The sequence below is a fragment of the Balaenoptera ricei genome, chromosome 18, assembly GCF_028023285.1.
Source record: "Balaenoptera ricei isolate mBalRic1 chromosome 18, mBalRic1.hap2, whole genome shotgun sequence".
Lineage (NCBI taxonomy): Eukaryota > Metazoa > Chordata > Mammalia > Artiodactyla > Balaenopteridae > Balaenoptera > Balaenoptera ricei.
Genome location: NC_082656.1, coordinates 72,536,761 through 72,563,666, shown reverse-complemented (window position 1 = coordinate 72,563,666; position 26,906 = coordinate 72,536,761). Strand labels below are relative to the sequence as shown.

At 40.8% G+C, this 26,906-nt stretch overlaps 1 protein-coding gene and 1 pseudogene across 1 annotated transcript in view; one reads left to right on the top strand and one right to left on the bottom strand.

Moving 5' to 3' along the window:
• Positions 1–26,906, top strand: part of DOCK9 (dedicator of cytokinesis 9) — a 324,209-nt gene that overhangs the window by 7,671 nt on the left and 289,632 nt on the right. The gene's annotated exons all lie outside the window — the stretch shown is intronic.
• The window catches only part of LOC132352445 (protein enabled homolog), a 43,623-nt pseudogene that overhangs the window by 7,604 nt on the left and 9,113 nt on the right, over positions 1–26,906 (bottom strand).

Here is a 26,906-nt window from a genome sequence, read left to right as displayed (position 1 = left end):
AAATATTTACAATTGTTATATCTTCTTCTTGGATTGATCCCTTGATCATTATGTAGTGTCCTTCTTTGTCTCTTGTATAGTCTTTATTTTAAAGTCTATTTGTCTGATATGAGAATTGCTACTCCAGCTTTCTTTTGATTTCCATTTGCATGGAATATCTTTTTCCATCCCCTCACTTTCAGTCTGTATGTGTCCCTAGGTCTGAAGTGGGTCTCTTGTAGACAGCATATATAAAGGTCTTGTTTTTGTATCCATTCAGCCAGTCTATGTCTTTTGGTTGGAGCATTTAATTCATTTACATTTAAGGTAATTATCAATATATATGTTCCTATTACCATTTTCTTAATTGTTTTGGGTTTGTTATTGTAGGTCTTTTCCTTCTTTTGTGTTTCCTGCCTAGAGAAGTTCCTTTAGCATTTGCTGCAAAGCTGGTTTGGAGGTGCTGCATTCTCTTAGCTTTTGCTTGTCTGTAAAGGTTTTAATTTCTCTGTCGAATCTGAATGAGATCCTAGCTGGGTGGAGTAATCTTGGTTGTAGGTTTTTCCCTTTCAGCACTTTAAATATGTCCTGCCACTCCCTTCTGGCTTGCAGAGTTTCTGCTGAAAGATCAGCTGTTAACCTTATGGGGATTCCCATGTATGTTATTTGTTGCTTTTCCCTTGCTGCTTTTAATATTTTTTCTTTGTATTTAACTTTTGATAGTTTGATGAATATATGTCTTGGTGTGTTTCTCCTTGGATTCATCCTGTTTGGGAATCTCTGTGCTTCCTGGACTTGACTGACTATTTCCTTTCCCATATTAGGGAAGTTTTCAACTATAATCTCTTCAAATATTTTCTCAGTCCCTTTCTTTTTCCCTTCTTCTTCTGGGACCCCTGTAATTTGAATGTTGGTGTGTTTAATGTTGTCCCAGAAGTCTCTGGGACTCTCCTCAATTCTTTTCATTCTTTTTTCTTTATTCTGCTCTGCAGTAGTTATTTCCACTATTTTATCTTCCAGGTCACTTAACTGTTCTGTCTCAGTTTTTCTGCTATTGATTCTTTCTAGAGAATTTTAAATTTCATTTATTGTGTTGTTCATCATTGTTTGTTTGCTCTTTAGTTCTTCTAGGTCCTTGTTAAACGTTTCTTGTATTTTCTCCATTCTATTTCCAAGATTTTGGATCATCTTTACTATCATTACTCTGAATTCCTTCTCAGGTAGACTGCCTATTACCTCTTCATTTGTTTGGTCTGGTGGGTTTTTACTTTGCTCCTTCATCTGCTGCATATTTCTCTGTCTTCTCATTTTGCTTAACTTACTGTTTTTTGGGTCTCCTTTTCGCAGGCTGCAGGTTCGTAGTTCCCATTGTTTTTGGTGTCTGCCCCCAGTGGGTGAGGTTGGTTCAGCGGGTTGTGTAGGCTTCCTGGTGGAGGGCACTGGTGCCTATGTTCTGGTGGATGAGGCTGGATCTTGTCTTTCTGATGGGCAGGACTGCATCTGGTGGTGTGTTTTGGAGTGTCTGTGAACTTAGTATGATTTTAGGCAGGCTGTCTGCTAATGGGTGAGATTGTGTTCCTGTCTTGCTAGTTGTTTGGCATGGGGTGTCCAGCACTGGAGCTTGCTGGTCATTGAGTGGAGCTGGTTCTTAGTGTTGAGTTGGAGATCTCTGGGAGAGCTCTCGCCGATTAATATTACGTGGGGCCTGGAGGTCTGTGATGGTCCAGTGTCCTGAACCAGCCTCTTCCACCTCAGAGGCTCAGGCCTGACACCCAGCCGGAGCACGAAGACCCTGTCAGCCACACGGCTGCTGCAGGCATTGATACTTTTCTAAAGTCCTGATTGTTTTTGTTTATGACATCTCAGTTGGGGTCTGTAGAAATGATTATGACTGCAGACACAATGAGAGGGGAAAGTTAAACAGAGTTCCAGCCATGGTTGCTGCTTCAGTCCCTTCAGGAGCTCCCTCCAGCCATGGATGGTCTGTGCCCCATAACACCAAGTGTTGGGTGGTGGTAAGGGATATGATTATATCTTGAGTGTGCCCCTCCTACCATCTTGTTGTGGTTTCTTCTTTATGCCTTTAGATGTAGAAGATCTTTTTTGGTAGGTTCCAGTCTTTTTTAACGGATGGCTGTTCAGCGGTTAGTTGTGATTTTGGTGTGCTTATGAGAGGAGGTAAGCTCAAGGTCCTTCTACTCTGCCATCTTGAAAGACTCCACAACAAATTATTTTTCACAGTTGTGGAGGCTGGGGAGTCCATGATCAAAACATCAGTAGATCCAGAGTCTCGTAAGAACCCACTTAGTGGCTTATAGATGGCTATCTTCTCACTGTGTCCTCACATGGCAGAAAGGCTGAGGTTGCTCTCTGGGGTCTCTTTTATAAGGGCACTAATCTCATTCATGAGGGCTCCACCCTCATGACCTAAACACCTCCCAAAGATCCTACCTCATAATACTATCACAATGGAGATTTAAATTTCAACATATGAATTGGGGGAGGGGGCACATTCCATCCTTAGCACTCTGAAGTCCTGACACATTAAAAGTGAACATTTCCTTCGTGGTCCATTGGTTAAGACTCTACGCTCGCGGGCTTCCCTGGTGGCGCAGTGGTTGAGAATCTGCCTGCCAATGCAGGGGACACGGGTTCGAGCCCTGGTCTGGGAAGATCCCACATGCCGCGGAGCAACTAAGCCCTTGAGCCACAACTACTGAGCCTGCGCGTCTGGAGCCTGTGCTCCGCAACAAGAGAGGCCGCGATAGCGAGAGGCCCGCGCACCGCGATGAAGAATGGCCCCCACTTGCCGCAACTGGAGAAAGCCCTCACACAGAAACGAAGACCCAACACAGCCATAAATAAATAAATAAATAAATAAAATATTAAAAAAAAAAAAAAAAAAGACTCTACGCTCGCAATGCAGGGGGCACAGGGTTTTTTATGGTTTTTTGTTTTAATTAATTAATTAATTAATTATATTTTTGGCTGCGTTGGATCTTTGTTGCTGCACACGGGCTGTTCTCTGGTTGTGTCAAGCGGGGGCTACTCTTTGTTGTGGTGCACGGGCTTCTCATTGCGGTGGCTTCTCTTGTCGCCGAGCACAGGCTCTAGGTACGTGGGCTCAGTAGTTGTGGCTCACAGGCTCTAGAGTGCAGGCTCAGTAGTTGTGGCTCGTGGGCTTAGTTGCTCTGCGGCATGTGGGATCTTCCCGGACCAGGGATCGAACCCGTGTCCCCTGCATTGGCAGGCGGATTCTTAACCACTGCTGGGGGCACAGGTTTGATCACTGGTCAAGGAACTAAGATCCTGCATCCCACATGGCACAGCCAAAAAAAAAAGTGAACATCTTCTGGGAAAAAAAGAATGGTTGAGTCTACCCATGACCCTTAGTTTTCTGTAAAGGCTCCAGGTTATTCATAGTAAAATGTTATCAGTCAGTGGTTTTATTTATGCCATTCCCACCACTTTTACTATATTTTTCACAAATTAATGAGCTCTTTTCATATTATATCTATAGACACAACTAAATATAATACACGAGGAACCCATTAAATTCTGTAATCACTGTTTTCTGTAACAGGATCTGTGGCTATTCATACTCAGCCAAAAGAGGCCTTTTCAGAGGAAAAATGAAATAACCAATGCAAAGACACCTATGATTTCCTTTGGAGTATTCCAGCCACATGAGTGGAAAAAGATAAAGAAGATGGTGGAAGACCCCAAATCTTCCCAGTGAAAAGCTGTGAATTCACTTCTGCTTTGGGGTCAGAGCTTGACCACAGACCAAAAAAGAGGGGCATATGAATGAAACCACATTGGTTGAACATCTGGGTTGCATTTGGCCCAAAGGCTTACCTCAGTTTCAGTTTTCTGAGATATAAAAAAAGGCCAAAACGGATCCATGAAAATTGCCTAATTGGCAGTATTCTCAAGGCCTGTTGGGATTCAAAGATGACAGTTACAGCTAGAGAGTGATCAGTTAGAACCCAGGCTCCAATTTAGGATAATAAGCAGCAAGCATCAAGGAAGACTTCTGTTTTTCTTGTTGGTATTTTGAATGAGCTCTGGAAAATACTTTGGGAAAATTATAAACCCCTTTGCATAATTTTACTTTGACATCTAATAGTTTTCATCATAAATTTGACATTTCTGGAATATTATAAATATTGCTCTTTCAAATGTATCCAGTGGAATCTAAATGCCATGGCAATTTATTATTTACATCATCCATTTAAGAAACACAGATCATCTTTAACGGTTGGATAGTTCACATTGTTTCTCATTTTCCTTCAAACTCCTACTTGTTTTCCATTTCCTCCCTAGAAGTTTATCCTAATATAACTTTTTTTCCTTTGGCCACACCACCCGGCTCTCAGGATCTTAGTTCCCCAACCAGGGATCGAACCCAGGCCCCTGGCAGTGGAAGCATGGAGTCCTAACCACTGGACCACCAGGGAATTCCCTACATTTTTATGCTTTAAAGTCTTTTATTGCTCACCCTTTCATAGTACTTTGCCAGAGAAAAGTGTGTATATTTAATATAACTTTCTGTGACTATGAAATTGAAGGTGATAAAAATTTCTTTTGTATTGAGTTGATATTATAATTATTCTTAGTCCACAGTTGATTAAAACAACAAAAATATATTACAAACTTTAATAAATGATAAAGAAAAGTACAGTTTTATTGAAAATGTTGCCAAAAACTGGAAACACGTAGATGTCCATCAATAGGAGAATGGATAAATGAACTGTGGTATATTCACACAGTGGAATCCTACTTAGCGATAGAAAGGAACAAACTATTTATACATGAAACAACAGGAATGAATCTTGAAAATATTATTTTTATCTAAAAGAATCCAGACACAAAAGAGCACATATTGTATGATTTCCATTCATATGAAGTTCTAAAACAGGCAAAACTAACCTATGGTGGAAGAACATCAGAACAGTGGTTGCCTCCGGGGTGGAGTTGGGGCAGGGATTGACTAGGAAATGGCATCAGGGAACTTTCTGGGTGATGGCAAGACTCTGTCTTGAGGGGGTTTTGTTACGCAGGTGTATGTATTGTTGAAACCCACAGAATGGTCCACTTAAGGTTTGAGCATTTCATTGCATGTTGATCTTACAAAAAAAATAACTGTCAACAAATATTGAATTCTAACATGCTAAAGTATTGGGGGTAAAATATACTGGTGCCTGCAAGTTACTTTGGAACTTATCTGGATTGATAGATGGATAGAATGGAGGACAAATAGATATGTGATATGGCAAGCTTAGTAAAAATAATTCTAGAGTCTAGGCAGTGGGTATATGACGTATACTGCAAAATTCCTTCAACTTTTCTGTATGCTTGAAATTTTTCATTAAAACATTTGAAAAATGTATTGAAAATGCTATCTTACTGAGATGGGTGTGAATATCTTCAATCAGTTCATATATCCAAGAATATTAATTCTTGTTAGAATTAATGCTAGTTTCAGCATCAACTTCATGCATGTTTTCCTCTTTTAAAAATGTAAGCTCTGAGAAAACATGTAGATAGATGGTAAAAAATGGAGAGAGAGAAAACGGTGGAGAGAAAGGCATCTAGTTGAGGGACGAAGAGGATCCACCCAGCATGGTGTGGAGAGGAAGGCACGGATACAGAGACACTGCAGGAGTACAAACAAATGGACTTACCGCAGAGATCAAATCCAGGACCGAGTGCCTTTAGGGGGAGAAGACAAAGATGTTTCAGGAACACTAAAGCTGAAGATCCCATCAGCAAACATAGGGAACACATTCTAGAGCAGAGAGAGAAGTCATCCCTGGACATTTTCATCTCAAGTCACCAGAGCTACATCCAGGGGGAAATACTGAGTAAGAATTCAGAAGTGTGGGTATGAAGTTCAGAGGCGAGTTCAGGGACAAAGAAGTTGATTTGCAGCATGAGTACTTAGCTGATTTCACTGCTCCGGTTACCCAGCCAAAGTTCATGCTCTATCAGGAGCCATATCCTTTGAATTTTGCCCATGGTCTTGGGAGTTTGGTACTTTGAAGGAACAGGGGGGATATCAGATTAAATCATCAAGAAAAAATGGGGGAGATTCTAGGACTCTACCTACCCTCCGGATGATTGAGAAAGAGTTGGCAGTGAAGAGGAGGAGAATCAAGGGAATAAACCCTCATTGAAGCCAAGAGAAAGGAGAGTTTACCAAAGGAGGGTGTGGTCAGACAATCGTGTTAAATGCCACAGAGTTTAAGGAGGATTAGGACTGAAGTGGGGCTACTGTCTGCTGCAGAACAGCAGTTATTCTCTACCAGAGCAATTTTGACCCCCATACCTAGGAAGGTGGTGCTACTGGCATCTAGTGGGTAAGGGCTAAACATCCTACACTGCACAGGGCAGCTCTTCTCACAACAAAGAATTATTCTGCCCCAAGTGTCAATAGCGCAGAGGTTAAAATCCCTGCTAATACAGCAACTGTAGAATTTTCTGGGATGAACTCATTTTCAAATATTCTTATCAGAGCATGTGTCTCCAATAGGAGTTTGGAAAATGTGGTCCCCCGAAGTGAGAGAGTGGCATGGACATATATACACTACCAAATGTAAAATAGATAGCTAGTGGGAAGCAGCCACATAGCACAGGGACATCAGCTCAGTGCTTTGTGACCACCTAGAGGGGTGGGATAGGGAGGGTGGGAGGGAGACGCAAGAGGGAGGAGGTATGGGGATATATGTATATGTATAGCTGATTCACTTTGTTATACAGTAGAAACTAACACACCATTGTAAAGCAAGTATACTCCAATAAAGATGTATAAAGGGGCTTCCCTGGTGGCGCAGTGGTTAAGAATCCGCCTGCCAATGCGGGGGACACGGGTTCGAGCCCTGGTCCCGGAAGATCCCACATGCCACGGAGCAGCTGGGCCCGTGAGCCACAATTACTGAGCCTGTGCGTCTGGAGCCTGTGCTCCGCAACAAGAGAGGCCGCGATAGTGAGAGGCCCGCGCACTGCGATGAAAAGTGGCCCCCACTTGCCACAACTGGAGAAAGCCCTTACACAGAAACGAAGACGCAACACAGCCATAAATAAATAAATAAATAAAATTTAAAAGAGATAAGCAAAACATTCTAAAAAAAAAAAAGATTATTAAAAAAAAAAGATGTATAAAAATAAAAATATAAAGATAAGCTAAATGACCTAATACTTAAAAAAAAAAAAAAAAAAGAAAGAAAATGTGGTCCCCAATGTTGAGGTATCCTGAAGGATATTATCCCTGTATCTTAGCCAGGGGGATAGACTCTGCTTTCTACCTTGTTTCGGAGCTTATTTCCCGATGGCTGTCCCCTTCTTCACTCTCTCTTTTTTTTTTTTAATTTTTAAAATTTATTTATTTATTTATTTTTGGCTGCATTGAGTCTTCGTTGCTGCGTGTGGGCTTTCTCTAGTTGTGGCGAGCAGGGGCCACTCTTCTTTGCGGTGTGCAGGCTTCTCATTGCAGTGGCTTCTCTTGTTGCGGAGCACGGGTTCTAGGCGCATGGACTTCAGTAGTTGTGGTAAACAGGCTTAGTTGCTCCGCGGCATGTGGGATCTTCCCGGACCAGGGCTCGAACCTGTGTCTCCTGCATTGGCAGGCGGACTCTTAACCACTGTGCCACCAGGGAAGTCCCTCCACTCTCATTTTTTAAAATCTTAAACTGATACTCCTGAATAACTTACACTTCCATGATCTCCAGTGAACCATGCCCCATCCTGTTTTCTACATTCGCACAAACTCTCACTTACACATACACACACTATTTTACACACATTCCCTATCCTCAACACATCATCTTATTTCTCTTGATTTTCCACCTAGAGATCTGGTTGAAATGACCTGGAATCACCTCCTACTCCCTGGGTTGGTCCAGTTGCTGCCACTTACTGCTCCTTCCGCAGAACTGACCAGCTCATCACAGCCCCTTCACGCTCGCTGCTCAGGAGCCCTCAGTGCCCAGCACACTCTAAGGTTCAGAAATTATATGCTGGCCCTGAATCCTTGATGAGAATTGGAGTTGACAGTTTTCTGGAAAACAAACAAAATTTGTCCCTTCTCATCTGGCCCTTTATGTCTTCCCCCCATAGAACCTTTCCAGTGAATTTCTATGCTGGTTAAAATCTACTGGACTAAATTCTGTATTCTTCAGTGCTGATTTTTCTCTTTCCTCATTCCTTCCCTGCTTTGGCTGTGAGACCAAAGGGCCAAAGAACAATTTAAAAAAATAAAGTAAATACGTTTAATAGCTCTTTCCTCTTATTAAACTTCACAGCATCTCTTCATTTCTCCCCTCTCCCACCCATCCTCTCATACTGGCTGGAAAAACTGCCCTGCATCTTGGCTGCCAAAGTTTGACTTGTTCTGGGCTTTCATTCAGGTACTTTCATTCTGAGTTTTCCAGCACTAAACCTGTCTTCTGAGAGGGCATTAGAAGAAGTAAGGGGTTTATGGCAGCAGATCTGTTCTCCTCTAGCCAATGTATATACATATATATAGACTCTGAGTCCTCTGGCTCAAGAGCCAGGAGATCCTAACGTTATTATTGAACTTTATGTAATCAAGCACTGAGCACTGGCAAAAAGTACAGGCACAGTTTCTTGGGGATTTTTTTTTATTTGACAGTTTAATTGAACTTGTTTCTCTTTCTCTGAAAATGTTCTAGAAAATAAAACAGCAGTAAAAATTGATTTTTCCACACTGTTATTTGATACATCGATCTGTTACTTTCAAGTTTGCTTCCTACTCCTCTTGTAGATATTTTGATGAGTTTCTGTTAAAGCAGTAACAATTTAATTTTTAATGATGGGGCTTCCCTGGTGGCGCAGTGGTTAAGAATCCGCATGCCAATGCAGGGGACATGGGTTCAAGCCCTGGTCCGGGAAGATCCCACATGCCGCGGAGCAACTAAACCTGCGCACCACAACTACTGAGCCTGCGCTCTAGAGCCCGCGAGCCACAACTACTGAGCCCACGTGCCACAACTACTGAAGCCCACATGCCTAGAGCCCGTGTTCTGCAACAAGAGAAGCCATGACAACGAGAAGCCTGCGCACTGCAATGAAGAGTAGCCCCCGCTCACCGCAACTAGAGAAAGCCTGCACACAGCAACGAAGACCCAACACAGCCAAACAAACAAACAAACAAATTAATTAATTAATTTTAAAAAATTTTTGTTTAATGATGGATATTTTATTGCCAGTCTCCTAGTGCTCAGCTTCAACTTTCAATCTAGTGGTTTATTTATTAAGACATTGGCGCTTTTGACTATTTGTGACTCATTTCTCTAAGGCCCCATTCTTTTAAAATGCCAAAGCACAAGTAAGGACAGTTATATAATCAAGTGATGGTTTGATAACAGACACCCTGGGCATCAGCCATGAAATATGCATTCAAGGATCAGATAGCAACAAAGGGAGAAAAGAGACTGAAAAAAAAAAAAGCAGAGCCTCAGGGACCTGTGGGACAGTAACTAACCATCTAACATCTGTGTCATTGGAGTCACCGACCTTTGGCTGGTGGCAGACAGGACACCAGTGGGAGCTGGAGAGTCAATTTTACTCTTTCCGGAAGACTTTCTGAGATGCAGTGGTTTATCCCACCTGTCTGAACACATCACACAGGGCCAAGCTTTCAGCTGTGCTGTTTATGAAGCTCTAGGCAGCTCAGTATGCCCCCCTTTATAATTATTCTCCCCCTTCCCATTTCCCTCCCTGCTGCTTCCGGGAGCTTGCGCTCCCCATGAACATGTTACCGCAGAAGATTTGATTCTATTTTAAAGCAAACCTATATCTCTTTATCTTCTGGAATCCTCTTATTTATGTTATTTCCCCTAGTTATATCTCTCGAGTTTTTTTTTCCCTCTTGTAGTTTCCATTTCTTTGTATATTCATTGTCTTTTAAGCTTTTTGTTCTGTTTGTCTTCCATACCACCAAGCGGGATCTTAACAGTGACAATTTTCTCTTAATATTTTAGTTTAAAGTGTTTTTAGTTCTAGAAAGTTTGTGTGTGATTGAATCTTCTTATGTGCTCTTTTTATATTTTAATTCAACTTTTTGTCTGTCTCCTCCAACAATTTTATTTCCCTAAAACCTAACTATCATGACTATTCTGATAGTTTCTCTGTGGCTACTGTGTCTTCATCAGGTATTTGTATTGGTTTCCTATTACTGCTGTAACAAATTACTGCAACTTAGTGGCTTAAAATGACATAAGTTTATTATCTCACAGTTCTGGATGTCAGAAGTCCTAAAATTAAGATGTCAGCATAACTTCATTCCTTTTGGAGGCTTTGGGGAAGAATTCATTTCCATGTTTGTAGAGGCTGCCTGCCTTCCTCAAGTGAGTCCTGCTCAAGTCTTCCCTGTGGCTGGGTTTTCTTAAACCTTGGTTCTCACTCTAGTGGCTGAACACTCTGTCCCCACTTAGCACTCAGTTCCAGTGTCTCTTGCCTTGTAAGCCTGCTTTTGTAGCCTGACAAATGACTGTCCCTGTAGCCAGTCCTGTGGCTTCCAGACGTTACTGCTTGTCCGTTTGGATCATTATGTTCCCAAATGCAAGGCTGCCATGCCTCAGTGTCTGCCCAACACCCCTCTATCGCACTTAGTCCCCTTGGGGGATTGGTTCCAGGGATCCCCACAGATAACAAAATCCACGGATGCTCAAGTCCCTTGTATAAAATGGCATAGTATTTGCATATAACCTGCACATATCCTTCCCATGCTTTAAATCATCACTAGATTACCTCTAATACCTAATACAATGTAAGTGCTGTGTAAATAGTTGTAATTACAATGTAAATACTATGTCAATAGTTGGCACCAAGTGGCAAATTCGAGTTATGCTTTTTGGAACTTTCTGGAATTCCCCCTGCCCCCCATCCAAGTTTGGCGAATCCCCGGGTGGTTGAATCTGTAGATGTGGAACCGGGAAATACGGAGGGCTGTTCTTCTGGATTTCCTAAGTGCTAAGCGCTGCCTGGTTCACTGTCAGTCTTAGGCCTCTCAGCAGGTGATGTGCTGCCTGCAGTTTGGTCCCCTCCCTCCATGCATCTTTCTTTGCTCCATGAGCATGTGTAGACTCCAGGTGCAGACCGCTCCTGGGCTGTCCTGTCCTGTCTACTCCATCCCCAAGCTCCTGTTCTGATAGAAAGGATGTGGAATTCAGAGACTTCCCAGCAGGGCAGCTCCTTGGAGGTGGGGACCTCATTTTGCATACGCTCAATTGCATTAAATTCCTAGCTGTTCTGAAAAAAAAAAATCTGATTTTGTTCAACCATGTTAAACTCTTAGTTATTATGGAAAAAAAAAATCTGATTTTCACATTCTCATTTGACCTCCAAAATATATAATTTCATCAAACTCCCCTTCACAAATGGCTCTTCTATAGCTCATTAACCACAAGATTTTGTTCTCTTATAAAAATATATCAGGAAGATTTGAAAGTCTGAAACTGTGATGAAAACCCCGTGTTGGCCTGAGTGTATGAGGAGAGCGGTTGGGAACATTCTCTTCCAGCTGTCCTCATATGGCAGCCATAGAATCTTCAGCACGTCTTTTTACAGTTTTTGTGACTCATTTCCTCACTTGTAACACAGAAATACTAATGCAGTGCCAACCAGCCATAAAGGAGTGTTATGAAAATTCTGGCCATAGGGTAATTAAAACTTTATTTCATATATGATTTTGAACTTATGTATTTATAATACAATACTCTAGGGTTTGAATATCTTATATTATTTTTGGCTCCTCTTGTAGTGACTGGAAGCTGTGAATTATATAGACCGTGATGGAAAATCACTCCCTGCACAGCACCCTGGAATGCAGTGTCCATAAAAGGCACCGTGCTGGCTCCAGAAATTGAACGATTTCATACCTAACCTGTGATCCTAGTTCCCTCCCGTTCACATCTGAGAGTGCACTGGCACAAAGGGGAGAAAAGTCTCTTTCTTTTCACATGTTTTCATCTCACAGCTCCTCTTGCAGGTTTCCTAGTTGGAAAGCTATTTCTACACAGGAAGGTTGCTGTTCCTGGAAGAATCCTTTGTGGTCCTATGGTGTAGCCTCTCTCCCAATGCAAAAATCCCATCTACAAAATCGAGAGATGGCCTGCCCAGCATTAATTAACTTATGTATGTATTTATTGAACACCTGCTGTGTGCTAGATATTGTGTGAGGCCTCGCACATTGGCAGACCCCCAGATAAAGACTCAAGTGCAAGTAGTTTATGTGAGAGAGGGTCCCAGGAACTGGACACGGTGGATGTGAGATAGGGAAGGGAAGAGAAGGAAGACAATGAAGGGTCATTATCAAGCAAATTACCACTGTGGGCAGAGAGCTCAATCCCGCTACCTAACTCTGAAAACTATGAATTAAAACTCAGAATTAACCCAACTGAGGAGCAAGGGGATGGGTATTCATCCACCAATTCTCCATTGGTTCAGGGCACTTTCAAGGGAATTAACTGTCAGCATTTCTGACTTCCCTGTGCTCAGGCACAGTGTGTTCCCAAGGCAAGAGAAAACCTTGAAGTGGAGATTTTCAAGGTCAGCTGTAAGTAGCCTTTGACTCTGGAAGCAAATGCCAAGGGGTTTGGGGTGAGGGGCACCGATAACACCTGCTACATGTGGGGAAGATGGACAGAATTAAGACCCCCCCCTTCCCACTTGTGACTCGAAGGAGGGAGCGGGACGTTCACTCGTTGAACCCAGTGGTGTCCAAGGTGGGCAGGGTACAGGTGAACAGGAGAAACACTGGAGTAATGGAGGTGAAAAGTCTGAGGGGACATTGTGCAAAACCTGAGGCAAATCAGGGTGCAGATGAGCAGTGAGAAGAGCGACGGCCCAGACAACCTCAGGCCATGAGTAGTTGTCAGGGATCCAAATGACGAGCTGGTCAGGAATGACGTGGAAACACCAGCCTTCTCGCCGCTGATGGAGACGCTTCCCCAGGGGAGAAAAACCCGACACAGGGCAAACCTTGGGCAAAGAGGTTAGAAGGAAGCAGGTAAGCTGGGCAGGGCTGCCAGCGTCTCTCTTGCGTCCTGGGGGAGAGCTAGTAGAAAACACGTGTGTCAGAGAGCCAGGCAGAAGGGCCAGCAGGGTGAGTAACCAGGGGCAGGGAAGGTGCAAGGCTGGACCGCAGTGCTTTCACTAGGCCTGGTTCTGTTTAACACCAGTTACTCAGGCCAGTGCAAGGGATGCCAAGCCAGGCCTAAGTCCACTCCCTTGTGGGAAGGAGCAACTAGTATCCAGCTGGGCTGTAGGTTGTTTGGGTTATGGGAAGTGGCAGGGCTGAGCCTGTACGAAGTCAGAAATCGTTCAGGGGAGCTGCTGGGTGCTGGGGCAGGTGAGGGTGACTCTCCAGGGTAAGGCAGCTTGAAGAGAAGCGCTTCACTTGTTAGGATGCTTTTCTCTGGGTCGGACTGAAAGCTACCTCCCTTGAACTTTTTCTTGGTCCCTTTGGAATTCCTTGATCAGTCCCTAGAAAGCTTTTGTCAACATAGTGCCTGGTCCATGGCAAACAATAAAAGCTCCCCTTTAGGTAGGTATTTGTGCTTTGTGAGACATTAGGAAGGTTACGATAAAAATGTTATGACTAATGTCCCCTCCCATGGTTTCAGCTAGACTGTTCTTTTTTTTTTTTTTTAATATTTATTTATTTATTTAGGCTGCGCTGGGTCTTAGTTGCAGCACACGGGATCTTCGTGGCGGCGTGCGGGATCTTTTAGTTGCGGCTGTGGGCATGTTTCCCGACCAGGGATCAACCCGGGCCCCCTGCATTGGGAGCGCAGAGTCTTACCCACTGGACCACCAGGGAAGTCCCCTCTGCTAGATTGTTTTATTCCTGATATTTCCAGGGAAAGAGCCTCTGCCATTGACACATGTTGGGTTTGTAGTGCTTTACTGCCAAGCTCCTCATTCCTGACCTTCTACTTCCTATCTCATGCTCACAATCCAAGGCACCATCTCAAACAGCAATATCTTTCTCCTTTTCCTCTGCTCTGCCTTTACAAACCCGCCACTGAGATTTCCCCCATTGCGATGCCCATCCTCTTACCGAATTTTAAATGTACCCAGCATTTGTCCAGGTTACCTCTCATTGAAAGAAACATATTTTGCTACCCTGTGAACCTGCCATATTGACCAAAAAGGGCTTTAATTCATTTTATGTTATCTGAAACTTAAAGGAAAAAGAACTTTTAGACTGAAATGCTCTACATGTTCGGTGACAAAGCACAGTAACAACATATAAAGCTGCCATCTCATTCAATCCAAACCAAAAGGGGAAAAAACACAACAAAGCAACTGTCATTGTTTTAGCCAAAGCAGCACCTTTAAGGATGAATAACAGTGGTGCACACACATTGGCAAGTCTGTTTGTGGTCACTTTGCAAATTTGTATAAGTGATACTCTTATATCCTAATTAGGATTTGAAACATTGCTCTTTTTATAACTGAAACAAGCTTTTTACTGTTTACTCTGCTTTATATAGTACCACTCAACTGCAGACAGGAGACAACTAAATTAATCTACAAATAGTAGAAGGGAATTGAAAAGTTTGGTTTAAAGAGCTTGTGTCTTTTGAGCTAAACATTTTCTATTTCATTTTAATTGCATGTTTATGGATTTCTGAGAAATTAAAAATATGTCCTCATTAACAAGATAGAAAGCCCAGAGATAAACCCACGCACCTATGGTCAACTAATCTATGCCAAAGGAGGCAAGGATATACAATGGAGAAAAGACAGTCTCTTCAATAAGTGGTGATGGGAAAACTGGACAGCTACATGTAAAAGAATGAAATTAGAACACTCCCTAACACCATACACAAAAATAAACTCAAAATGGATTAGAGACCTAAATGTAAGACCAGACACTATAAAACTCTTAGAGGAAAACATAGGAAGAACACTCTTTGACATAAATCACAGCAAGATCTTTTTTGATCCACCTCCTAGAGTAATGGAAATAAAAACAAAAATAAACAAATGGGACCTAATGAAACTTCAAAGCTTTTGCACAGCAAAGGAAACCATCAACAAGATGAAAAGACAACCCTCAGGATGGGAGAAAATATTTGCAAACGAATAAATGGACAAAGGATTAATCTCAAAAATATATAAACAGCTCATGCAGTTCAATATTAAAAAAACAAACAACCCAATCCAAAAATGGGCGGAAGACCTAAATAGACATTTCTCCAAAGAAGACATACAGATGGCCAAGAAGCACACGAGAAGCTGCTCAACATCATTAGTTATTAGAGAAATGCAAATCAAAACTACAATGAGGTATCACCTCACACCAGTTAGAATGGGCATCATCAGAAAATCTACAAACAACAAATGCTGGAGAGGGTGTGGAGAAAAGGGAATCGTCTTGCACTGTTGGTGGGAATGTAAACTGATACAGCCACTGTGGCGAACAGTATGGAGGTTCCTTAAAAAACTAAAAATAGAATTACCATATGATCCAGCAATCCCACTACTGGGCATATACCCAGAGAAAACCATAATTCAAAATGACACATGCACCCCAATGTTCATTGCAGCACTATTTACAATAACCAGGTCATGGAAGCAACCTAAATGCCCATCGACAGACGAATGGATAAAGAAGTGGTGGTACATATATACAATGGAATATTACTCAGCCATAAAAAGGAACGAAATTGGGTCATTTGTTGAAACACAGATGGACCTAGCGACTGTCATACAGAGTGAAGTAAGTCAGAAAGAGAAAAACAAATATCGTATATTAACGCATATATGTGGAACCTAGAAAAATGATATGGATGAAGCAGTTTGCAGGGCAGAAATTGAGACACAGATGTAGAGAACAAACGTATGGATACCAAAGGGGGAAAGCGGTGGGGGGTGGGAGGGTGGTGTGATGAATTGGGCGATTGGGATTGACATGTATACACTGATGTGTGTAAATTGATGACTAATAAGAACCTGCTGTATAAAAAAAAAAATGTCCTCATTACAGCAGGCACCCACACCAAAGAGAAAGAACAAGCCACAAAGAGGGAGAATGAAAATTCCACAACAAAGAATTCAGAGGGAAGGATAGGATTATTCTTGCCTAGCCGAAAAAGAGTCAGAAGAAATGGGCTCTCTCAGTATAGAGCATAACCTTTTCTTCTTCAATTCCCATGTGGTTGTCCCCAACTCTTGTTCATTTTGCTAAAATTTTTGATAATGTTAAATATCTCAGCAATGAATTTTCAATCATAATTTCCATTGACAATGTAGTTTAAAAACTTCAACCTGGAGAATTTACACACACACACACACACACATACACATTCTCCAAGTTTAAGTGTATATATATACATATATATATATATTTTAAATAAACACTTTCTTTTCCTTAATATTATTGACCCTGAATCTGAAGGCATATATGTTTAATGAGAACATATTTCTTTTATAAATGATCTTTCTTCTTTTCCCATTTTTATTGGGAACTCCATTTCCATTAATTCCCATTCTACCAAAAAAGGAACCATTTTAAAGGTCAGGTTAAAAGTATTTTTTCGTTTCTTTTGATCTTAATAACTGACATAAAAGTAGGTTATGTCCTACTTTTAGGAGAGAGCCTGTGCATGCTGAGGAAAACATGAAGGGAAGTCGTAGTTTAAAAAAGTCATTTCTCATTCTCTATTTTCTAAAATATTGAAAATATTAAAGCTGAAACCATCCCTATGCGTGATTTTGCTTCTTTTACAGTAGAGAAACGTGGATTTATGACAAAACCTAAATCCTAAGGAAAAGGTAATGACAACTTTAAAAGAAAAACAAGTTTTTCAAAAAATAAACAGAGTGAACAGTGGTAGATCTATAAATGAGGTCAAAAGAGAAAGAATACGAAACATCTGTTGCTAATATTCCTTTAATGCTTATAGTACAAATTTCCAAATTAAGTAGGTCTAAATTTTTAAAACTTGCTTTCTGAACTTTCATTGACAGATAGAAGGGGAAGAGATCAGAAATCTCAGCAAACCATTCTTGCCTTATAATTTTTCTCATTGTTTTTGAGTAAGGTAAGATTTTTTCTGATCTGCACCAACACTGTCAAATAAATTTTGTTTAGATTTTCTGAAGCAGGAGTTTAGATGGACGTTTCTGGGCTTGAAGCTTGGAATGGAATCATCATAGAGGTTGATATAATAGATGCAAGAATGTTAACTGCATCTATTAACTCTGAATTCCTCCTAGGCATTACTTTCTTAATTCTTCTGAACAATCCTATAAAGCAGGTATTATTATCCCTATTTTACAGATAAGGAAAGGTGAGTCTTAGAAATTAAACAACTTGCAGAAAGTGGAACTGAGATTCAAGCAGAGGTCTGTCTGTCTCCAGGCTAAAGTACCAAGTGACTCCCATGTAGGGTTAAACAAGCTGATAAAGATAAAGGTGGCAAACAGGATGGGGGAAATAGGGTCAAAGATGGGGTCTTTTCCTCTGAGGTATGAATGAATGGGTTTTTGAGTCAAAATTTGAAGTAGGTGATAAGGTAGGAATTGAAGTAAATCGTTAGGTTAGGATTCAATTTAGGGCTGGCATTGGAGTTAGGATTTTACTGAGAGGTGGGGATGGCCTCTGTGTTTGAGACTGAGATAGAGTTTAGATTCAGAGTGGCATTTGCATTAAGTACTGCAAAGGGATTGGAAACCAGCGGTGTTAACTAAACTTCCCTGATGACAAGAATCACCTGGGGAATTGTTGGAGCTACAGATTCCTGGTCCCTCTCAGCCGTGCTGGATCCCCTTCCCAGGAAGAGTGATACCATTTACAAAGAAGCCAAGGGTGGTCTGATCTTCAGGAAAGTAGAGAAATGGGCACTGGTCACAACTCTGGCTTCCCACTAGAATCGTATGGAGAGCTCTTTATCAGTACTGATGCCTGGGGCCCATCCCTCAATTAAACCATAATCTGAGGGAGGGGGCGGTTATTATGTTTAAAAGTTCCCCACATGATTCCAATGGGAAGCCAGGGTTGAAATTACAGATAGATGGTTAGAAATGAAAAGAGAATTTCTGTTTTGGATTCATGAAGCTCTTTAGTGAACCTCTTCTATGACAATTTTTGCATACTGCTTGATTTATATATATTTGCATGCCTGTATGTATATATATATAATAACACTGTAGCCTTGAAGGGCAGAGACACTAACTTTATCACCCACATACTTAGCACTGTGATATTGAATAAATATATATTTGCTCTGTGCATATAGGCATTCAAAGGACATCTTTGGCAGCTCTATACAAGGACAAGAAATATAGCATGTATATTACATGCAAATTCACCCAACGAAGGGACTTCCTCTCTATTTGTTTTATGAATTGTCGAGATTCACTCAGTGTTAAGCATTTTATTCATTGACTGGAGTCTAGGGAGCCTTGGCCCTCCAGGTCCTTATCTCATGCACAAGCCTTTCCTGGCACCAGCCCTTTCTGAGCAGTTCCTGCCTTATCTCTCCTGAATTCAGGCTGGCCCTTAGTTATTTGCTTGATCAATAGAAGATGGCCTTTGGGGACAGCCAATGGTAGGTCATAAGAATTCTTGCAGCTGTGTTCTGGAGCTCTGGGAACACTCCTGGAGCCCTGAACTGCCATGTAAGAAGTCCAGCTACCCTGAGACCACCACACTCAAGAGAATACGTGGTGAGTCCCTGAAATTACGTGAAGAGAGAGATGCCTGGCCAACCCCAGAAGCACCTCTAGACAAGAGTAATGTCAAAAGACTTAAAGCCCTCTTTAATCTGCCAAAGCACATCATATGGACTTCCCTGGTGGCTCAGTGGTTAAGAATCCACGTGCCAATGCAGGGGACACGGGTTCAAGCCCTGGTCCAGGAAGATCCCACATGCCGTGGAGCAACTAAGCCCATGCACCCCAACTACTGAGCCTGCGCTCTAGAGCCCACGAGCCACAACTACTGAGCCCATGTGCCACAACTACTGAAGCCCGCGCGCCTAGAGCCTGTGCTCCGCAACAAAGAGAAGCCACTGCAATGAGAAGCCCACGCACTGCAACAAAGAGTAGCCCCCGCTCGCCTTGACCAGAGAAAGCCTGCACACAGAAACGAAGACCCAACAGAGCCAAAAATAAATAAATATATTTATGCATATAAAAAAAGCACATCATACAAAAATATCACTATGATGCCCCATCTATAGTATAAGTAAAATAAAATTTAAGTAATTTATAGTAAAATAATATGTATTTCAATATTTTAATGTCTCAAGCAAAGCACAAAATAGTAGGCAGAAAGAAGAATGCATGTGTATGAAGAATCACTGGAGAATATAAATTACAAATGCAGGCTCAAATGGGCGTGTTAAGCTGGCAACCCAAATGCCACAAGCAGTACTGCCTTTGGTGATTTTTGAAGATAATAAACACATTTTTGTATAGGGCTAAACAAAATCAAATACAGTATCTCCTGACTTTACATGTTATGCACATTCCTGAAAAATTCAGTATAAATCAAAAGAGGGTAAAAACTGCCTTGTGGGGGACTTCCCTGGTGGCACAGTGGATAAGACGCCATGCTCCCAATGCAGGGGGCCCAGATTTAATCCCTGGTCAGGGAACTGACCCACACGCATGCCGCAACTAAGAGGTCGCATGCCACAACTAAGGAGCCTGTGAGCCGCAACTAAGACCCCATGCAACCAAATAAATAAATAAATATTTGGGGGAAAAAAACCAAAACTGCCTTGTGTTTAGGAATTCTGGTCCTGGGTAAATGGGAGCGGATGGATTGGGAAAGAAAACCAGAGTGTGAACTACCACCAAACTGCAAGTGTTTCCTATTTTTGCCCCCTCCAGTACCCCCATACCTGGACTCAAGGTCATCTAAAACCTAGAAGTGGACCCCAGTCATGGACAGAAGAGCTTCAGGAAAAGTTCTCTAGTTCTGGTTGAAGCAACTGGAAAGGGGACTCCTAGTAGAGTTTGGGGGGAAATCCAAGCTCTTTTTTTTCCTTCTTTTGTCTATTCTTTTCAGCCTTACCCACCACTCCCCCCCCCCCCCCCCCCCCCCGCAATTCCAGCCACAGCAGCAGCAGTGGGAGCCTGCAGTTTCGAAAAGCCTTCCTCTTTAGTCAGAGGAGCTGTGATCCCAAGAGGGGAAGCAAACTCCTAGTGCTTTTTCCTCCCATCTCTTGGTCCTGGATGTGAGGACTCTTCTGAGAAGTGTGCAGCAGAGTGGGATAACTTTCAGGATGGAGGACCAAAAGAAGGAACTGCAGGGAACTAGAATGTACCAGCATCACGGCAGAAAGGGAACACCTCAGCAAAGTTCATGAACTCCTGGGCTAACCTCTGAACTGCACATGCATGGATCTGACTCTAAACAGCACACTATAAACCCTGAGAACCGAACTAGGGGGTAGACCCTGGTCCCAGACTGGCCACTGGGGGATGCACACACAGGACAGATCCAAAAAAGCACAGCAAAGACTTTGAAAATGGAACTGGTATTGGAAAAACCACAAACAGAAGAATAGAACAAAAAAGAGGGTTTATAAATAGACTCACACAAATATGATCATTTGATTTTCAGCAAAGTTGCAAAGGCAAGTCAATGGAGAAAAGATAGTCTTTTTAGCAAGTGATATTGGGACAATTGGTCACTAATATGCAAAAAAAAAAAAAAAAAAGCCAAAACAAACAAACAAAACCTAGCCTAAATGTCACAACTTATACAAAAATTAACTTAAAACAGATTATAGATCTAAATGTAAAACACAAAACTACCAAAATCTTAGAGGGGAGCATAATCTTTGTGATCTGGATTTAGGCAACATGTTATCTTACATGACATGAAAAACAATCCATTGAAGAAAAAATTAGTAAATTAGACTCCATCAAAATTCTGTGAAAGATGCCATTAAGAGAATGGAAAGACAAACAGTAGACTTGGGGCAAATATTTTCAAGTTACATATCCAACAGAGGACTTTTATCCAGAATACATAAGAAGTCTCAAACTCAACAATAAGAAAACAACCCACCTTAAAATGCACAAAAGACTTGAACACTCATTAAAGAGAACAGAGGCAGATGGCAAATAAGTATATAAAAAGATGTTCTACATCATTAGCCATTAAGGACATGTAAATTAAAACCATGATGAGATACCACTACAAACATTAGGATGGCTAAAATTAAAAACACTGTAATACCTAGTGCTGGCAAAGATGTGGAGCAGTTAGAACTCTCATACATTGTTGGCAAGAATGCAAAATGCTACAGTCACTCTGGAAAGCAGTCTGGCAGTTTCTTGTACATACATTTTCCGTATGACCCAGGAATCCTACTCCTAGGTATTCACCTAGATAAATGAAAACTTTCGTTCACACAAAAACCTATACATGAACATTTCATAGCAGTTCTATTCATGGCTGCCAAAACCTAGGAACGATCCAAATGTCCTTCAGTGGATGAATGGATAAACTGGGGTACATTCATACAATGGAACACTACTCATAAATAGCAGGAACAAAGAATTGATTCATGCAAGTGAAAATTATATAAACTTCAAAATGTCCATGAATATAAATAAAGTTTTATTGGAACATAGCCATGCTCATTAATTTAAATACTGTCTATGGCTGCTTTAGCAATCACAATGGCAGAGTTACAACAGAGACTGAAAGGCCCACAAAGCCTAAAATACTCACCTCCTGGCCCTTTACAAAAAAGTTTAGGTACCCCTGCTTTAGACTACAGCAAAGACTAGTCAATTATCACCTGAAGGTTCCCAAAAAATTGAGCCCAGGACCATGACCATGGGCCAGTATTTCCCATTCCTATTCCAAGGGTTTTTATTGAGCTACATCAGACCTGATGGAACTTGGTTCTTAAAATTTTTTTTCCTACTGTGGTATGTAAACACTGGAAGAGAGAGGCCAAGACCACATGCAGGGAAAAAAAATAAATAAAGATGAAGAGATGAAAGATGAACACTGTGGGCATTAATAGAGCAGTAGAGCTGGGGGAACCTTAACAATCCTTTTATTTTTACAGTTGAGGACAATGTGACTCAGGAAGTCTTCCCCCAGATTGCATAGTGTCTGATGTCTGCTAGGTCACATTAGCAAAAGCAGTTTGTTCATCTCTCTCTAGAAACTTGTTCAGGGCCTTGACTCAGAAGACTTACATTGAAACTTAACAAGACAATTAGGATTCCTCCATGAGCCTACGGCCTTTTGAAACTATTATCTCCTGGCATTGAGAGTGTAATTCTATTTTGCTTTGCTAAAAACTGTAATCATGAAGTGTTGATAATGCACCTGACAGTTTGGATGTTGCCTCATTTTAAAGCCCACAGGCTCCTGAATCTTCAGTTCACTTGTGAGATCCAAGACACGTGGAAGGGCAAAGAGTGGTCGAAGAATAGAGATCAAATTCAAGGCACCCGAGGTTGTATTTTTATTTTCATTGGACAAAATACATTCTTTCTTTGTATGAACTAAAGGAAGTGTCCATGGTTGGGTTTCCAATGACTGCCACCCTCTGCCCCATGTCACACGGGCAGCTCCGGGTCAGTGTAGACCTGACCTGAGACTCAGCACCCTGGGAGGAGGAGAGAAATTCGGCAGCTGCCATAGGAGGGCCTAAGGAGGAGAAACATTTCCATCAGGCTAATGAAACCTGTCAGCACCAGCAGGGCCCCAGAGCACGATCTCCCAGGACGCAAGAGGGGGAGGGGTGGAAAAGCAGCTAACAGAGGAGGAGGAGGGGCCAGGAGGAAACAGAATTCTCTACATCCGTCCGATTAGAGCAGGAGAGGGAGGAGTTTGGCAGGGGGCGGTCATGAAACGAAATAAAATTAAAATATGGTACAACAACAAACCGCTGACTTGGTTCTCTGGACTTGACCTGCTGCTAGGGTGCAGCTTCTTTGGGGCTGGTGGCAGAAGCAGGTTTGCCTAAGCTTTGGGGTCCTCCGTCCCCTCTCCAAGGCCTTGGCAGGGGCCTAGCAATGTGTTTATATGGTCTTAGTTTTGTTTTTTTTTTAATTAAAAGATACGGAAACATTTTTGAAAAGTTGAAAAAAGTCACCACAAATCTAACAACTCAGAGACAATCACTGTTAACATTTTGGTAAACACCCTTCATACACACATAAAGACATCTATCTCTTCAAATACACACGTACATTGTTGTATTGAATTTTACATACTGTATATACTACTCTGTAACCTACCTGTCTCACTTATTGGGACATCTTGCTAAGCAAATAAAAATCACCTTTGCTTTTTTTTCCTTCCAGTTTTATTGAAATATAATTGACATACAGCGCTGGATAAGTTTAAGGTGCACAGTATAATGATTTGACTCACGTCATGAAATGGTTATCTCAACAAGCTTAGTGAACATCCGTCATCTCATAGAGACACAAAATTATGGTCTTAAGGTTTTTTTGTTTTTTTTTCAAAGATTTATTTTATCATTTATTTATTTTATTTATTTTTGGCTGCATTGGGTCTTTTTTTTAAACATCTTTATTGGAGTATAATTGCTTTACAGTGCTGTGTTAGTTTCTGCTGTGCATTGGGTCTTAGTTGCGTTAAGTATTTAAAAAATTTGTTGAAGTAGGATATTTTAACTGCAATCAGTTAACCCCACTGTGTCTTTCCATCTCAACTTCCTTCATGGACAGTTTTCAGATTTGCTAAGGTAAGGTTGAGTTAGGAATACACTATATTAACTGCAATCGAGAAAGATGTTTGGGAACATTTTAACAAAAACACACAAGAAACTATAAACTCCTATTTAGACATAAGGGTAGCTTATTTTACACTCTTTAAATTCACTTACTAAAAAATTGAGAGAAAATTCAGGTAAAATTACTAGAATATGAAACAAAACAGTTAAGATGAATGATTAAGTCAATAGAAATTATTCTGACATGGAGAAGGAAAGCATAACACAGACTTTCAGATCATACTAAAACCAATCATTCACTATGAGGAAGGGACAGTCTATCAGGAGAAATAAATGGTATTTGGATTGTTTGAAAATCCGATTAGTGAAGAGTTGTGAATTATATGAACTCATTGGAAAGGAATTTTAAATTCTTACAGATTAAACATGAAACGTTGACATTGATAAGGAGAATATAAAACTCTTAATCCTCCAGTACACTGAGGACTTTGATGACAAACTGGCTATTTAATATTGTCAATTTGAAGACATTGACCCAAAAATACTTAAAATATTCTGAAATCTTACAGCTCATCTATGAAACTTCTTTGCTTCCTTCAAATTTGACAAAATCCAAGAGAGTTACGTTACTAACAACTAGTTGCAAAGTTGAAATAAATCTGTTCTAAGTTATCAATAACAGAAAATTTCAATTAAGTATGCTCGAGGGAAGACTGAATTTTCTTTCTATACTCACTATAAAAAGCAGTACAAAAATCATTGTCTTTTGAAGAGACTATCAGAATGTATGCAGACAAATATTGTAGGAAAAAAAGCATTTCAGAGATGCATGAGGAAGTTAGTTAGAAACACTGTTATGTTTCTGGATTTTGTAATGTTTGTGGTATTTAGTATCTTTAAAAATTGTAATTTGTGTGATTTTTCTTATACTAAATATCCACTTTTGTACCCAATTTGGTATTTATAATTTTGTATTCTTTTTCTAAAAGAGGGCCTCTTGAAATTCTGTAAGTTTTATATCTATTATACATTTTTTAATTGTGGTGAAATATACATGACATAAAATTTACCATCTTAACCATTTAAAAATATACAGATCACTGGTATTAAGAACATTTACATTGTTATATAACCATCACCACCATTCACCTCCAGAACTCTTTTCATCTTTCCAAACTGAAACTCTGTACCCATTAAACACTAACTCCCCATTCCTCCCTCTACCCAGCCCCAGGCAACCACCATTCTACTTTCTGTCTCTATGAATTTTGACTATTCTACATATCTCATTAAGTGGAATTCTATAGTATTTGTCGTTTTGTGATTATCTTACTTCACTTAACATAATGTCCGCAAGGTGGATTCATGTTGTTGCATGTGTCAGAATTTCCTTCCTTTTTACGGCTTAATAATATTCCTTTGCATGTATATACCACATTCTGTTCATCAGTTCAACCATAATTGGACACTTGAGTTGTTTCCACCTCTTGGCTATTGTAAATAATACTGCTGTGAACATGGGTGTACAAATATCTCTTCCAAACCCTGTTTTCAATTCTTTTGGATATATGCCCAGATGTGGAATTGCTGGATATGGTCGTTCTCTTTTTAATTTTCAAAGAAACACCATAATGTTTTCCACAGTGTGGAAGCAGCTGCAACACTCCACCAACAGTGCAATTTCTCCACATCCTTGCCAATACTTTTTATTTTCCGTTTTTTGGATAATAGCTATTTGAATGGGTGTGAAGCCCTTAATGTATTTTTAAGTCATGGCTGGGATTTGGTTTTGCTGGGTAAGCTTTTACACAGCATCTCCGTATTAGTTCTCCTCTTCATGGCCACATCCATGGTCATGGTTAGAACACAGCTTAGCCTTTGAGTGCTGCTCTCAGTGCTTCTGTATAGTATTGTTTTCACCTTTTCTTTCTCTTGAAGTCCTTGGTATCAGTTTATTCAGATTTGCTTTTGGGTGATCATAGATCCCATCTTTTGGGGTTTATTATTTACTTATTTTAGAGTTTACTGTATATACATACATTTCTACCCCGTTAGTCAAGAGGATGTGTTCTGCTAACTTGTTCATTCTACAATCTGTTGAAAACTTTAAGGTAGGTCTGTAACATTCCCATATATACTCAATGGTGATGCTCTTTCTATGTCTGGTTGATGTTAAAGCTGATACAGCTGGTACTACAGGACCTGTTGCTAAAACACTGAAAACTATGTCCTTACTGGCTGATAAATAGCCATTACCTTGTAACCCTGAGCACCTCCCTACCACCTTGGGATCATATAAAGTGTTAATGGCTGTTGGTGAAGGGGGCCTCCAGGCCTGAGCTTACTTAGAAGGGCCTTTGGGCTCTTAAAATTCTTCTCGAATAAGAAGCCCCACATTTTCATTTTCCACGGGGCTCTGAAAATTATGTAGGCAGTCCTGAACAGATCATGTAGATTATGGCAAATTACATAGCCAGTCCTCAACAGAATCATTGCCCTTTTAGACACTGGACCTTTTTCGCAAGTGGAAAGGGATTCTGCCTTAAGGTTTCCACCAGGAACAATGTAGGGGAGGCCACGCCAGTTCTCTTTGTGCTAAGCACAGATTCTCTTTGGCCCTGTTCCTCTGCCATTCAGCCTGCCCCACATTCTTCTGGAGCCTAAGCCTGGAAAAAGGCATTTAGAGATCAACATTTTTCTGCTATGAGAAATTTTATATTTTTAAGAAGCATAACCCTTTTCTAAGCTCAATTTTTTACCCCTGACTCTCATTTCTTTCATTGTCGACTGTATCCCCCTATCTGTTTAAACTCTGTGTTTGTATTCTTATTACTATATTTCCTAGAAAAATTGTGTAAATTTTGCTAAATAAATCTTTTCCAAAGGAAACTGGCTTTTAGGTCATATTTCAGCTAGTCAGTTTTAACCAGGTAGACATTTTAAAATCATGCAGAATTCCTGCCTAATTTCTGCTTTATTGGCTCATTGAAAAGCCTTACCTACAATGGAAATAATTGAGGAGAAAGCTCTAGTTACTTCCTCGGATACATTCTTGATACACAAGTCCCATTGGAGCATGTTTGGAGAGATAAGTTATCTAGGAGTACATCTCTATTTGTGTTTCTATAGCTCATCTGTGACATGAACTTTAACTCACTTATCTTGCAGGAATATTGTGGGAATTAATTTGATAAGGTCAGAATCGTT